Source organism: Podarcis raffonei, chromosome 6 (genome assembly GCF_027172205.1).
Source record: "Podarcis raffonei isolate rPodRaf1 chromosome 6, rPodRaf1.pri, whole genome shotgun sequence".
Classification (NCBI taxonomy): domain Eukaryota; kingdom Metazoa; phylum Chordata; class Lepidosauria; order Squamata; family Lacertidae; genus Podarcis; species Podarcis raffonei.
In genome coordinates this window covers 91,417,480-91,431,035 of record NC_070607.1, presented here as the reverse complement: position 1 = coordinate 91,431,035, position 13,556 = coordinate 91,417,480, and the positions used below count along the sequence as shown (strand labels likewise).

General features: G+C 46.4%; 1 long non-coding RNA gene across 8 annotated transcripts in view; it reads left to right on the top strand.

Moving 5' to 3' along the window:
• The window catches only part of LOC128416566 (uncharacterized), a 147,017-nt gene that overhangs the window by 69,558 nt on the left and 63,903 nt on the right, over nt 1–13,556 (top strand). The window lies entirely within an intron of this gene.

Genomic DNA, 13,556 nt, shown 5'->3' with positions numbered 1-13,556 from the left:
AGGGCCACATTCCATCATGAATGATCTCCTAGGAGCCACGTTCCAGTGGTGGTCAAGGACCAGAGGCAAACGTGGATGGACTCTGGGGAAGATCTAGGTGGAGAAATTGTGGTGATATAGCTACATTTCAGCCACACAAAAGTCAGAGGTTTCAGACAGATCTCTCCAGTCTCCATCCAGGCGTGTACAAGGCATGATTATCCCAGTTCAAGGACTCATTCCAAGAAGGCAAAACTACACAAAGGGTGTGGAGAAGAGCTAGGGAAAGGTGTGGCCTGGGAAAAGTCCACAGGGCCAGATAGACTGGGAGGGCCACATTTGGCTTTGGATCTCGGGTTCTCCACAGCTGTTATAAAAGCTTATAAACTGTGCTTTGGAGCATGTGAGTGTGCGTGTGTGTATGTGCTAGACATGTCCCTAATGACTCTGTGAGGGCTTGTCCCCACCAACTTTTCATACATTGAGGCCAAATGTTTGAAGGGAGAGTCTAACCACATCCAGCTGAACGCAACTAGTATCTTGCCCTCTTTTGTAAACCCTTCTTATTTGGGTATTGGGGGCAGGAGGCATCACGGGTGGGGAAGCAGCCAGGCCCAGACAGAGGGGGGGGGCATATGGGCCACTTGGCCTGGGCCTCCGATTCCAAAGGGGGCCTCGGTCAGCATATTCACAACCTCAGGGGATGCACTGTGGTGAACACAGAGGCGCAAATGCGGCAGTCGTGGTGGGCAGATTCCCTGGGGCCATGGCTGTCAGCACAAGAGAAAAAAGGGGGGGACATTATCTACCTGGCCCGGGCCTCTACCTGGCTCTGGAAGCAGCGGTGAAGCAAATTGATCAGAGGCCTGGGGTGGTGCGCATGCCTTGTGCCCAGGGGTGGGGCCAGCCACCCATGGGGCGGGGTGAACCGGGGCAGGATGCTCAGTGGGGCCTCCGAGGAGTCTGCCTGCCTTTTCCCACTCAGCCACCCTACAGCTGGGGGGGGGGAGGCAGCAGGCAGACCATTTGGGGCAGCGCGGAGCCTGTGGGCGCCCAAGCCACCATGTCACTCCCAGGAAAGGTCCGTGGCTCAGGTGTGCTGCAGGCACCGCGGTGAGTGCCGCCCGGCATTTTGTCACCCCCCCTCAGTAGTGACACCCTGGATGGCATGCCCCCCCGTACCCCCTTCCTCCGCCCCTGTGGGGAAGTGCATATGCACCCATGTGTCCACACAGTTTGAATAACTGTGAATAGGGCTTCTGAGACCATTATACTCAATGAATTGGGCCAACCTTGGCTCCGAGGCTTCCATTGTAGGGCCAGGAGGACTCGCCTCGCAATCCTGCCTTCCTCAAACTGAACTGAGTGCAACTGGAGCTCAGCTGAGCTCAGTTGGGAGAGCATGGGAATCTTGATCTCAGGGTTGTGGGTTTGAGCTCCACGTTGGGCGAAAGATTCCTGCAGTGGGTTGTAACAAATGACCATCGTGGCCCCTTCCAACACTATGATTCTAATTTGGTTGCCCGGGTTCTTCATTGCACCTGAAATATGTCCAAAGTTGCCTGCTTTGATTCCAGAGTCGGTGCTCATCTGAATTCACTGCATACCCCTAATTTAAATGCAAAGAGTGAACACACAGATTGCACGGAACAACCTTAACTATGTGCTATAGAGCGCTCTCTCTCTCTAAACCTGCTTGGCTGTCCTTAGACCTTTGTTTCTGATGCCTTCTGCTCCCTCTGGACACTCTCTGAGGCTCTAGCATTAATCACACAAGTTATTGTTTAATTTCCTGCCTTGCTCTGCAAGGCCTATGACACTGGGCTCTTAGAAGAACAAAGACAGCAGGGAAAAAAATATTTTGCAGCAATCAACAACTGGGGTCATTACACCTTTGCCCTGGTGTTCCTGTTTGCATTAGGCATGTGTGCCTGTACACAAATTAGGCAGGCTGTACACAAATACTGCCGTCTCAACCACTAACACCTCTAATGAGATGAGAATGAATTGCAGAAGCTCTGTGGCCATGGGGCACTGGGATACTAGGGCAGTTGTGCATCAAATTCCTTAAAAACACGAGATCTCTGCTGCATCAGCTCAAAGGCTTATGCGGTCGAGCATCCTGTTTTCCATAGTTGCCAACCAGTTCAGTGGTGTAGCATGGGGTGGGGTGGGGCACAGGGGTGCTTCTTCTTGTTGTTGTTTAGTCGTCTAGTCGTGTCCAACTCTTCGTGACCCCATGGACCAGAGCACGCCAGGCACTCCTGTGTTCCACTGCCTCCCACAGTTTGGTCAAACTCATGTTTGTAGCTTCGAGAACACTGTCCAACCATCTCATCCTCTGTCGACCCCGTCTCCTTGTGCCCTCCATCTTTCCCAACATCAGGGTCTTTTCCAGGGAGTCTTCTCTTCTCATGAGGTGGCCAGAGTATTGGAGCCTCAGCTTCAGGATCTGTCCTTCCCGTGAGCACTCAGGGCTGATTTCTGTAAGAATGGAGAGGTTTGATCTTCTTGCAGTCCATGGGACTCTCAAGGGGTGCTTAGCCAATGGTAAATGGCATTTTCATGTGCTCTGGCACATGTGCTCTGGCACTCGTCACGGTAGTCATGCTTGCCACATGACCCAGAAGGCTGTCTGCAGACAAACTCCAACTGCCTCGGTCTGAAGCGAGATGAGTGCCACACCCTATAGTCAAGTTTGATTGGACTTAACAGTCGAGAGGTCCTTTACCTTTACTTTTACCATGGGAGAGTTCAAGGAATCTACAATACCTTTCTCATTTTCAGCTCTGAGAAGGAACAGGAGTGAATTGTGGAGCTGACACTTAAAGCTTGCTGTGGATTTGGCCAAGAAACATGATACTGCAGGATTTGATGAGAGTCTAATCCATAGATGACAATACTGCAGGAGGAAGGTGTTACAGTGATACATGTTCTCTGACTTAAGCATGGCAACTGGGATGGGTAAATCTGCCACATGAGGTTTCTCTCAGTTTCTTATTTTTCTAATCTTAAATTCAGATCTTCACATTTCCACAGCAGTTTACAGACTCTTTTGAGTGTGTGTGAATTTCTCAATTTTGCCTAATAAACACATTTTTTTGCAAAGAGTTTCCCTGAACATTATTCATTCGTGCTTATATGTTACTTTCACCAGCATATGCATTTTTATGTACACTTTACCCCCAAAGTATGCAAAAAAATTTTGTACAAATGACCTGGCTGGAGAATTGCATTGCAAAATTTTGAATATTGCGGAAAAAGTGTGAATTTTGAAAAATGGCTGTGCTTTGGCTCACAGATTTGGCAGGTTCATCTTTATATGAAAACCAAATCAAACTTCTCCATCCCTAATAACAGCAACATAAAAAGTATAAGTGTTTCAATATTATAGCTTCAATATTATAGTTTCAATATTATAGTTTGAAGGATATATATATATCCTTCAAACACATGTCAAAAACTATACTGAAAATATTCAGATTTGTGTCATTGTCCCTCTCTGTGTGTGCATGAATTCTGAACTGTGGCCAAATTTAACATATGTGCGAAATTTGCTTTGCTGTGGACTTCACATTTATTCTGAAGCAGAAGCTCAGTCGTTTCTTCATCGTCTTAACTGAGAAAGAGGCGTCTGATCATTTTGAAGCAGGCTGATGCCCCTCGCTGAGTCCATCCACTACTGAATGTTGTCCAAGAGAGCCTCGGATGTAGCTTTATAAGGCTCCCAGCATCGCTGGAAAGGCTGAAAATTCAAACAGCAGGAGGGGGAGGGATCTTCTAATCCATTGTGCTCTATTTAGCAAGACCAGAATAGTCTACAAGCATTAACGTGAGCATTGGTACTTTGCGATAACTGGCTATTATCTCACCTGAAGCAGCTGCAGGGTGTCCAAAGTATCCAATTACTCAGACAAGAAGGAAATGAACCTTCAGGGTGAATCATTTTGGAAAATATGTTGTATAGCAACGCAACATTGTTCCAAGTTTCTCCCCTTGACCCTGCTAACATTCAACCTTAACACGGAATGCTAGATACATATTAACAACATTGCTTTTTTTTAAAAAAGGAAAATATTATATTCTTATGTTTTTGAGAGAAGGAAGGCTATAGCTGGTATGTCCATCTTCTCTCTCTCTCTCTCTCTCTCTCTCTCTCTCTCTCTCTCCATAGGTGTGTGTGTGTGTGTGTGTGTGTGTGTGTGTTTTGCCACTTTTGGTCCCCTTGGTTGTGATTACAAGGACAAAGACACCCCCCAAATTCCACACACAGCCATTTTGTTTGCTGACGCTCATACTACACAATTGCAGTAGCATTCAAAATGGCAGTCCAGGCTCATAGCGAATCATTCAAACAGCCATGAAATTGCTTGGGTACTAGCAGTGTGTGTGGCAAAGCCACCCGAAAGATAACTGATGCCACATTTATATATTGCCTAGAGCTTTTCCAGGCTCTCTACTCTATTTTCCTCTCATTAAAAAAACAAACATTTGCCTTACACTTTTACCCTTAGAAAGCTTCAGTATAGCTTGCAGGTTTCTCTTCCCATGAAACCTTACAAGGATGTACCTCCTTAGCTTCAGCAGTAAAATTGCTTCATTGTGTCTCTTCAGGCTATTTGATGTCTCAGTGGTGAAGTAGATTGTGTACCACTGATGACACAACCCTTCAATGGAAGCAGAGTCACCAGAATGCCTCTCCACAGTCTCCCTAATCCCATTGGGTGGAATATGTAGATATTCTATAGAGATGGGTCTGGGTGGGAGCAACCTGGAAGTATTGGAAGCCAGCCATTTCGAATTTCCCACAATGCCCATGAATGGCCAGCATAGTGCTGCACTGTGGTAACTTACAATTTTGGATACTCCTCAGGTTCTGCTTCTGCCAACAGGTAAATCCAGGGCTGGACAAGAGAGTGAGGGAGTGGGCGAGGGGGCAACATTATTCTGGAGTTTAGCCCTAATCTGGATAGAGCTTCAGAGGTGTGGAGATCTGTGGTGCCAACACAGAAGGCACTAGACCCAAGTACCACCACTAAACTGGAGAACACCAAGCCCAAGATTTCATAGACGTCTGGAACTTGGATGCCAGATTTCCCTGAGCTAGGGACTCCTGAGCCTGGACTAGAGACTGTAGTCTAGTAAAAGACGTGCAGATGTGCTTCAAATGACCTCATACGTAGCCAGCAGTACCAATGCAGATTGCGTGTCCAACATGAGTTTCTGGGGAGATAACTGAGTGGTAGGCTCCAGGCCAGGTCTTTTTCAGCCTGGGGGGGTAATCTTCTGGAGGCCACATATCAGTGTTGGGTGACACAAGGGGCAAATCTGGGCTCAGAGATTTGTGCAACTTTTTACCTTTGCACAATAGACCTGTTTCTACCCACGTTATGCACACCCCACTCGATCATGGATCCAGGTGACCATGTTCAAGAACACAGTCTGGGCAGGCTAAAACAATGCTTTGCAAAGCAGAGGTATGGCTTGGGGAGAGCCATGAGCCAGACAGAGAGACCACAAGGATGGCATTCAGCCTCTAGGCTGGAGGCTCCTCTCTGCTGCTTTAAGGCTTTCCATTTTTCAAAGAGGGGTCAGAAAGCGTGGGTGAGTTCTGAATATCAAGGCATGAAAAACTTCAGCTGGTCCCATCTGTTGTCGGACCAAGTTGCTCCCCGAGAAGAACTCTCCTTAGCGATGGGATGACCAGCTTTGCTTGCCTCCACTTTGCTCCAGGGGCACATCTCCAGGCCCAAAACAGGACAAGGAGGGCCATCAGCATAACAAGGGCACTTGGTCGGGGGTGGGCTCTAACCTGGAGCCTGTACTAGTCATGGGAATACCTGGGGCCCCAAACTGGAAATTAGAGTGTTGAGACATGGTACTTCAGACTTCAGATGGATAGCTCACTTGGTTAGAGTGTAGTGCTGATAACTCCAAGGTCGCATGTTCAATCCCCGTATGAGACAGCTGTATATGCCTGCATTGCAGTACTTGATGATGCTTAGTGTCCTGACAAAGGTCCCTATAGTTAAAGCTATGGTTTTCCCAGTAGTGATATATGGAAGTGAGAGCTGGACCATAAAGAAGGTTGATCGCCGAAGAATTGATGCTATTGAATTATGGTGCTGGAGGAGACTCTTGAGAGTCCCATGGACTGCAAGAAGATCAAACCTATCCATTCTGAAGGAAATCAGCCCTGAGTGCTCACTGGAAGGACAGATCCTGAAGCTGAGGCTCCAGTACTTTGGCCACCTCATGAGAAGAGAAGACTCCTTGGAAAAGACCCTGATGTTGGGAAAGATGGAGGGCACAAGGAGAAGGGGAGGACAGAGGATGAGATGGCTGGACAGTGTTCTCGAAGCTACCAGCATGAGTTTGACCAAATTGCAGGAGGCAGTGGAAGACAGGAGTGCCTGGCGTGCTCTGGTCCATGGGGTCACGAAGAGTCGGACACGACTAAATGACTAAACAACAACAGTGTCCCTTTCAGTTCTACAATTCTATGATTCTATGATGTCAAGTCTACTCCAGCTATCAGGCTCTCCGTACCACTCCTTCTATTGCTGCCAAATTTAATTTATAAAGTAATCTTGAAGAAGAGATGCTATAGAACTTGGAGGGAAGGGCTGGAGGCCTCCCTTCTCCTCCTGTAAATTCAATTCCCTATCCTGATCCACCATTGGTGGAATGCCAGAAGCTGTATCTTCCGGCATACTTGACTGAGCCATCCATTATTTCTGCCACCTCTCTGCTGCTCCTAGTGGCCATGGCGCCGCACTGCATGCATGGTTTAGCCAGCAAAAGCATGGAGTCGCGGTGGGGGCGTGCGGGAGAGAAGCTTACCTCACTTGACCTCCAAATCCTTCCACCGTGTGGTTTATAAAGGGAAAAGCACGAGGCGAAAGACAACAGGAGAAAAGCAAGACCAAGGTGGTGTGTGTGTGTTTGTGTGTTTGGATAAGTAAAACTCATACAGCCGTCTGGTGCACAGACACTGCCCCCCCCTTGCCGTTTTGCTTCTCTTTCATCAGAAAAAGTCTCTGGTAAAGTCTGCAGCCGCATCTCTCAATGGGGCTGGTGGCATTCTGCAGGCGTTCTGCTGACCCTTGGCATCCTCTCTCCCTTTTGGCACGGCGGAGTCAACAAAATCAGATCAAGGCTTAGCAATCCTCAACAAAAGGTGGAGGAGGTGAATTGGCTTTTAAAGCGCTGGCCCCTCTCCAGCTCTCCGAGAAGCCGAGAAGGAGGCTGGAGGTGCCAGGCTTTGAGAAGAGGGCCACTCGTGAGCAAAGTTGTTGGAAAGTCATCCCGCTGGCCTCTGCCTGCCAGCTCCCACTTACGTCGCAATAGCTGTGTGTGTTTGGAGGGTGGGGGGAAGGTTGCAGAACAGATTGGCAGGTTCTTGTACCCGTGGAAGAGGGAGAGGATGGAGAGAGGAGGAGGTTGGCTTGGAAGGATGCCAAGGCTTCATGGGCATTTTGCCATGAAAGGTTCTTCCCTCTCCCTCCCCCCCCCCGTTGCTCCCCCCCATTTGGTCTTCTTCCCCTCCTCCTCTTCCACACACATTTGCACAGGCTGGCAGAGAGAGGCTCTCTGAAAAGGAGCTGACAGTTTGAACAACACTCGATGACTTAGTTCGTTGTGTCCTCTGACTTGTTGCCAGCTGAGCTGGTTGGGTGGGTGGGTGGGAGATGAAAGACTTTATTAGGTGATTAAAGCCACTGACATCGGGTGTTTCTCTTCCTTTTGACCCAGCGTACTTGAGCAGAAACGGAAACAATGTGTAACCTTTCAGGAACACGGAAAGGTTGCCCCAACCAAAGAATAGTGTTTACACAGGATCCAGAGTGTGTCCCCTCTTGCACCTTGCCAAAACAAAAAAAAACCCCACTTCCTGCAGCGAAATGGAATAGAACATAGAAAGATCTCGTTCTCGTCAACAATAAATAATAAATAAAAATATGCATGATGTCAGTGAGTCCAGCAAAGAAGCAATCCAATCTGGCTAATCAAGGGGCACCAAAAAGTTGCTTACAACCACAAGTCATCGCTCATCTACCAGCCAAGCATGGCTTTATGGGGAGAAAGTATTCAGAAAGAACAGGGAAGTCCCCGTCTCAGTGGGGAAATCTTTGTGGGGAAATGAAGAGATAAGTCTCAGCTTCTTATTTCCTGCTTTCATGGTGAGATATGGACTCTCAGAACCTACAATTAGTTATGAAAAGCAAGATGTCCAGCTGCCTGCTACATATTTAAGTGTATGTGCATGTCTAGATTGGCCCTAAGAACATTTCCCCTAAAGGGCACAAATTATATAAACAAAAATCGTTTCCTGCTTGGCAGGGGGTTGGACTCGATGGCCCTTGTGGTCTCTTCCAACTCTATGATTCTATGATTCTATGAAAAACATTTCATGAATTCGAGGAAATGTCTTGGGGGAAGGGCAGTCCATGCACCTCTGCCACCACATGCTTGAGGTGGTAGGCAATTTTGTCTACCTGGGTTCCACCATAACCATCAACCTCTCCATCAATGCTGAGAATGTGATGCTAGCAAACCAATACCAAGATGAAGGTCTGCCAGGCTTGTGTGTTGAGCATGCTGCCTTATGGAAGTGAGTCAAGGGCAACTTACAACCATCAGGAGTGATGCCTCAATGGCTTTCACATACCATCAGGAAGATTTTGGGCATCACATGGCGGGACAGAGTCTCAAAGAAAGATGTGCTCTCCCAAGCTCACATTCCCACCATGTTCACACTTCTACCTGTGCTGGCTTGGTCATGTTCGCAGAATGGAAGATGGCAGGATCCCCAAGGACGTGTTCTATGGGGAGCTGGCTTCTGGCTCCAGGCCCATTGGCAGACCAACTCTGTGCTACAAATATGTCTGCAAAAAGGACATGAAGGCTGGTAACCTCAAACCCACCATGTGGGAATCCCTTGCAGATGACCCCGGTACCTGGAGACAGACGGTCAGGTTGCGTATCCATAGAAGTGGCCAGAGCAGGAATGACTGCAGAGAGAAGAAACGCCATGGTGCATCTGCAGCAGCACAACTGGACTCCTTGATCTGCCCCGGCTGCAACAAAACATGTCTCTCCTGAATCAGTCTCTACAGTCACAGCAGGTGCTGAAACCTCCCAACACTCTGACTTCAACTCGCAAGGCTGCACTGTTCCATTGTCTTGGTAGTGGCGCCCTCCCTGTGGAACAAATTTTAGAAGACATCTGAAGGCAGCCCTGTATCAGGCAGTTTTTAACACTTGATGCTTTTATTATGTTTTTAGATATGCTGTAGGCCGCCCAGAGTGGCTGGGGAAACCCAGTCAGGTGGGCGGGGTATAAATAAAATTGTTGTTGTTGTTGTCGTTGTCGTTGTCGTCATCATCTCCGTCTCCCAAGATAGATGGATGACAGCAACAACAACAGGGATGCATAGGACTGGATTTTTACATTTCCCCCACCCCTGATTATATATTTTGCATAGTTTATGTATGTAGATACTGATTCTCCTTCTTGAACTATGGAGATGCTGCTCTTTAGCTTTTAAGATTCCATTTATTATTATTATTATTATTATTATTATTATTATTATTTCTATGCCGCCGTATACCCGAAGGTCTGAGATTCTACTCACATTGGTTATGTCTTCACATCCATGAGAACCAGGATCTTAGTTTTTGCTTTGTTTTAATGAAAGAGGAGGAAGAAGAAGAGTTTGGATTTGATATCCCGCCTTTCACTCCCCTTCAGGAGTCTCAAAGCGGCTAACAATCTCCTTTCCCCTTACATTATTTTAAGATTAAAGATTAGGATAAGTAAAGAGGGGAAGGATTTGCTGAACTAACAAATTAAATTGGAATACAAAAAGGGAGGTTTGAGGAGGTCCGGGAATCAAGCAAATGAAATAATGTGATGGAAAGATGGAATTGTTTTTTACTTGTATTTTTTCTTTTTTCATTTTGTAAAACCCTAATAAATATCTTTAAAAAAAAAACAATCTCCTTTCCCTTCCTCCCCCACAACAAACACTCTGTGAGGTGAGTGGGGCTGAGAAACTTCAGAGAAGTGTGACTGGCCCAAGGTCACCCAGCAGCTGCATGTGGAGGAGTGGAGACGCGAACCCTGTTCCCCAGATTACGTGACTACCGCTCTTAACCACTACACCACACTGGCTCTATTAGGCAGTATTAGGTTCAGCTCCTAAAATCTCACAGCACAAACACAGCCATTTCCATGGGTGGGTCAGAGGCACTATGCTAGCTTCCTGGCAGGTGAGTTGCTATTGTTTCCCAGCAGGGAGAGGCGGGGTGTCAACACAGCAGGAGGTAATTGAGGTGCAAATGCACCAGTAGGAGCACAGGATTGCCTCAGCCCTATCCAGTGAACCACTTCTGCCACACTGCTCTGAATCTGGTGGTACTGTTCTTCAACAAACAAATGGAAAGTGTACAAGAATGTGTATGTTTAGGGGGGAATTGTGCTTAGAATACACATTTCAAAAAACCCCTCCCCCCCAAAAAATGCATTCTATTATGGAAAACAGATTGCAAAAATGTGCCCGTACAAAATTGCATGCCAAAATGTGTATATTAGGAGAAATGTGCTCTAAAATACTGACAGGTTTTTGTGAGGACTTTAAAAATAATAATAATAATCACAGATTGATGTGAAAATGTGGCAAGGTAAACTTAAGAATGGCCAAATAAGAAAGTTGGAGAATCTAGAGTTGACAGATTTTTCCATCCCTAGTCTAAGCCCTCGGGACATCATGTCATTCGTCAGTTATACCCAATAACATTACATTGAAAGCTAACTTGTGCCTAACTCTGATGATTATTTTGATGTATTGTTGACATTATAAAGTCACCACCAGCTTGTTTTTTGGAGGGGATAGGGGTGGGGTAGTCTTACCCGGCCAGGTATTTCTGAGATGTTCTGGACCTCAGTTTTTGTTTCCTGACAACACATCCCATGCTGGACAGAACTGATGGGAACTGTAGCCCAAAAACATCTAGAGGACAGCAGTCTGGAGAAGGCAGATGTGTGGGGAATGTGTCAATCCCTTGATATGAAGGTGCCATCACAACTCACCACCAGAGAGACACAGTTAAACCCAAGGCTCTTCTTAGTCCCCTTTATATGACAACATTTGTTTCCTTGGCAAACCAAGCCTATTTCATTTGTCACATGCTGGAGTTCCTAAAGTGTCATGGACAGTTTTCCTTTACACATGTAATAGTTCTTTGATATACTTTAGATTCCCCTTAGCCAATGTGTGATGTGCCTTAAATAAATGCTGAAAGAACGGGAGTATTCTCAAACACTCCCTGTTGGAGCATCTTTTATCCATACAGAGCTACTTTTCTTTTTTAAAGAATAATGAAGGACCCCTGCCAGTCTTCCTTCCCTCTCCACAGTCCTTTCAAAGACTTTCTGCATCTCTGAATGGGAACATACCTTCCCTTTAATTTTCTCATAAACCAAAGGCCCCCAATAAAAGTATGCAGCCTGCAATAAGCCAGGAGCTGCTGTGCTCCCCCCCCATTTTTTAAAAAAATAACCATCCATTGGGTTTTATAAATAAGGATCATACTAATAAATAGACTAAGCCTTCTCGTGTCATTTGTACATCCCAAAAATAGCACAATAAATTTTCAGTAGCGTCTACAGCATATGGCTCATTATTCATGGTCAATGTACAAGTTATTGGTTCGTGGAGTGGCTTAAATAAAAAAGCAATAACAATAACAAAGGGGAAACAGGAAAGAACAGATAACATTCACCGTTGCAAAGAGAAAACACCTAATCAGGAACCCCTGTGGTTGTGCTTAGATTAGGTATGAGTAACAGCCATTTTTCCTCTTATGTTACCAACGAAACAATATAAAGGGTTGGTGTATTGATGAATGTGGGAGTGGGGTTCAAAGTGAAGATAATAATCTGCGTTTCAATTTAAACTCCCCCCCCCTTTTATGGAATTTACATTGCAGCCTCAATTCTCTTTGCATCTTCACATCAGCGATTTTGCAGTTGTGACAAGATCTCCGACGATAAACATCAGAGGCTCAGTGGCCTCAAAATAGACAACGAGAGCTTTGGAAACAGCCTCTCCACTATCCTGCTCCTTTCCCTAAAGGCACGGCTGTGTAGAGGAAAGAGGGTAGACAAAACCAGAGTGATGAGGACAGGATTTCAGTCAGATTCACACAGGATGAAGCCCACTTCTGCCTGGGGGAATGTTTGGGGGGGGGAGTCTCCTACTCTGGATGATGGCCAGACCAGCTCTGTGTCCTCTGGGGCCAAATACAGCCAGGGAAATTATTATTTATTTTATTTCTTAAATGCATATACCACCCTTTATCCCGAAGGTCACAGGGCAGTTTACAACACGAAAATACAAAATGAAAATACAAAATATTTTATCATAATAAGAGCAACAACAAAAACCAAGAAACCCCTCTCACAAACACATTTAAAAGGCCATTTAAAGATATACAGTGGTACCTCGGGTTACAGACGCTTCAGGTTATGCAATTTCGGGTTGCGCACCATGCCGAACCTGGAAGTACCCGAACGGCGCTTGCGACCGGCGTGCGTGCAGACGCGGCGCTGTGGGTTGCGAACGCTGCGGGTTGCGAACGTGCCTCCTGTACGGATCATGTTTGCAACAAGAAGTTCCACTGTATAAGGAAGGTGACGGGCAAGCCTCCCTGGGAAAAGCATTCCACAAATGGAGAGCCACTGCAGAAAAGGCCCCGTTCTTCCCTCCAGACCTCTCTTGGCAAAAGGCACACAAAGAAGGGTGTCAGGCTTTACACATCAAAACCAGCACTTTACATTGGGTCCAGAAACTAATTGGCAACCATTGCAGTGGGACCAGGATTGGTGTCATATGCTCAAACCTAGTTGCTGAATTCTGCACCAGCTGAAGTTTCTGAACCCTCTATTATGGTTTGGAGACTGTTATACCCACCTCTCCCTTCCTGAACCAGTGGGTGGGTGAATAACTCAGCAACTCATATACTCAAGCTTGTGGCTGTTGCTATGGTAACCCAGTGCACCTGGTACCCTACCTTGGAACTTCCAGATATGGAGGATTTCCTCCTCAAGACATGAGCCCAAGCACTGTGTAAGTTAGCCTATTGTTCATATTACACCAACAAACATCTCTCCATCCTTCATCCAAGCAAGCAAGAGATGCTAACACAGTTTAGAGGCACTTTACAGCTAAGCAAAAGCACTTAAGTGGAGCAGGAACAGTGAGCAATGGTGCCTGGGGAGAAGGGGTGTTGCCTCAGGAGAGTTCAGAGGGCCAAATGGATAGGTGCTAAGGGCCATGTTTGGTCTATGGGCTGGAGGCTCCCTACATCTGATCCAGATACTATTGTCTTTCCAGGCTAGGGATGGAGGATGAATTCAACTTGGCATGCATTTAAGGCTGAATCCATCAAATTTGCACTTTCTGAAACAATAAGTGAACTGAAACACAGCCGTTCCTAGAAATTCACCGTTATTTACATGGTTTCAGTGCAGTTCTCCAACCAAACCATGTTCAGCAATAGGGAAACATGAG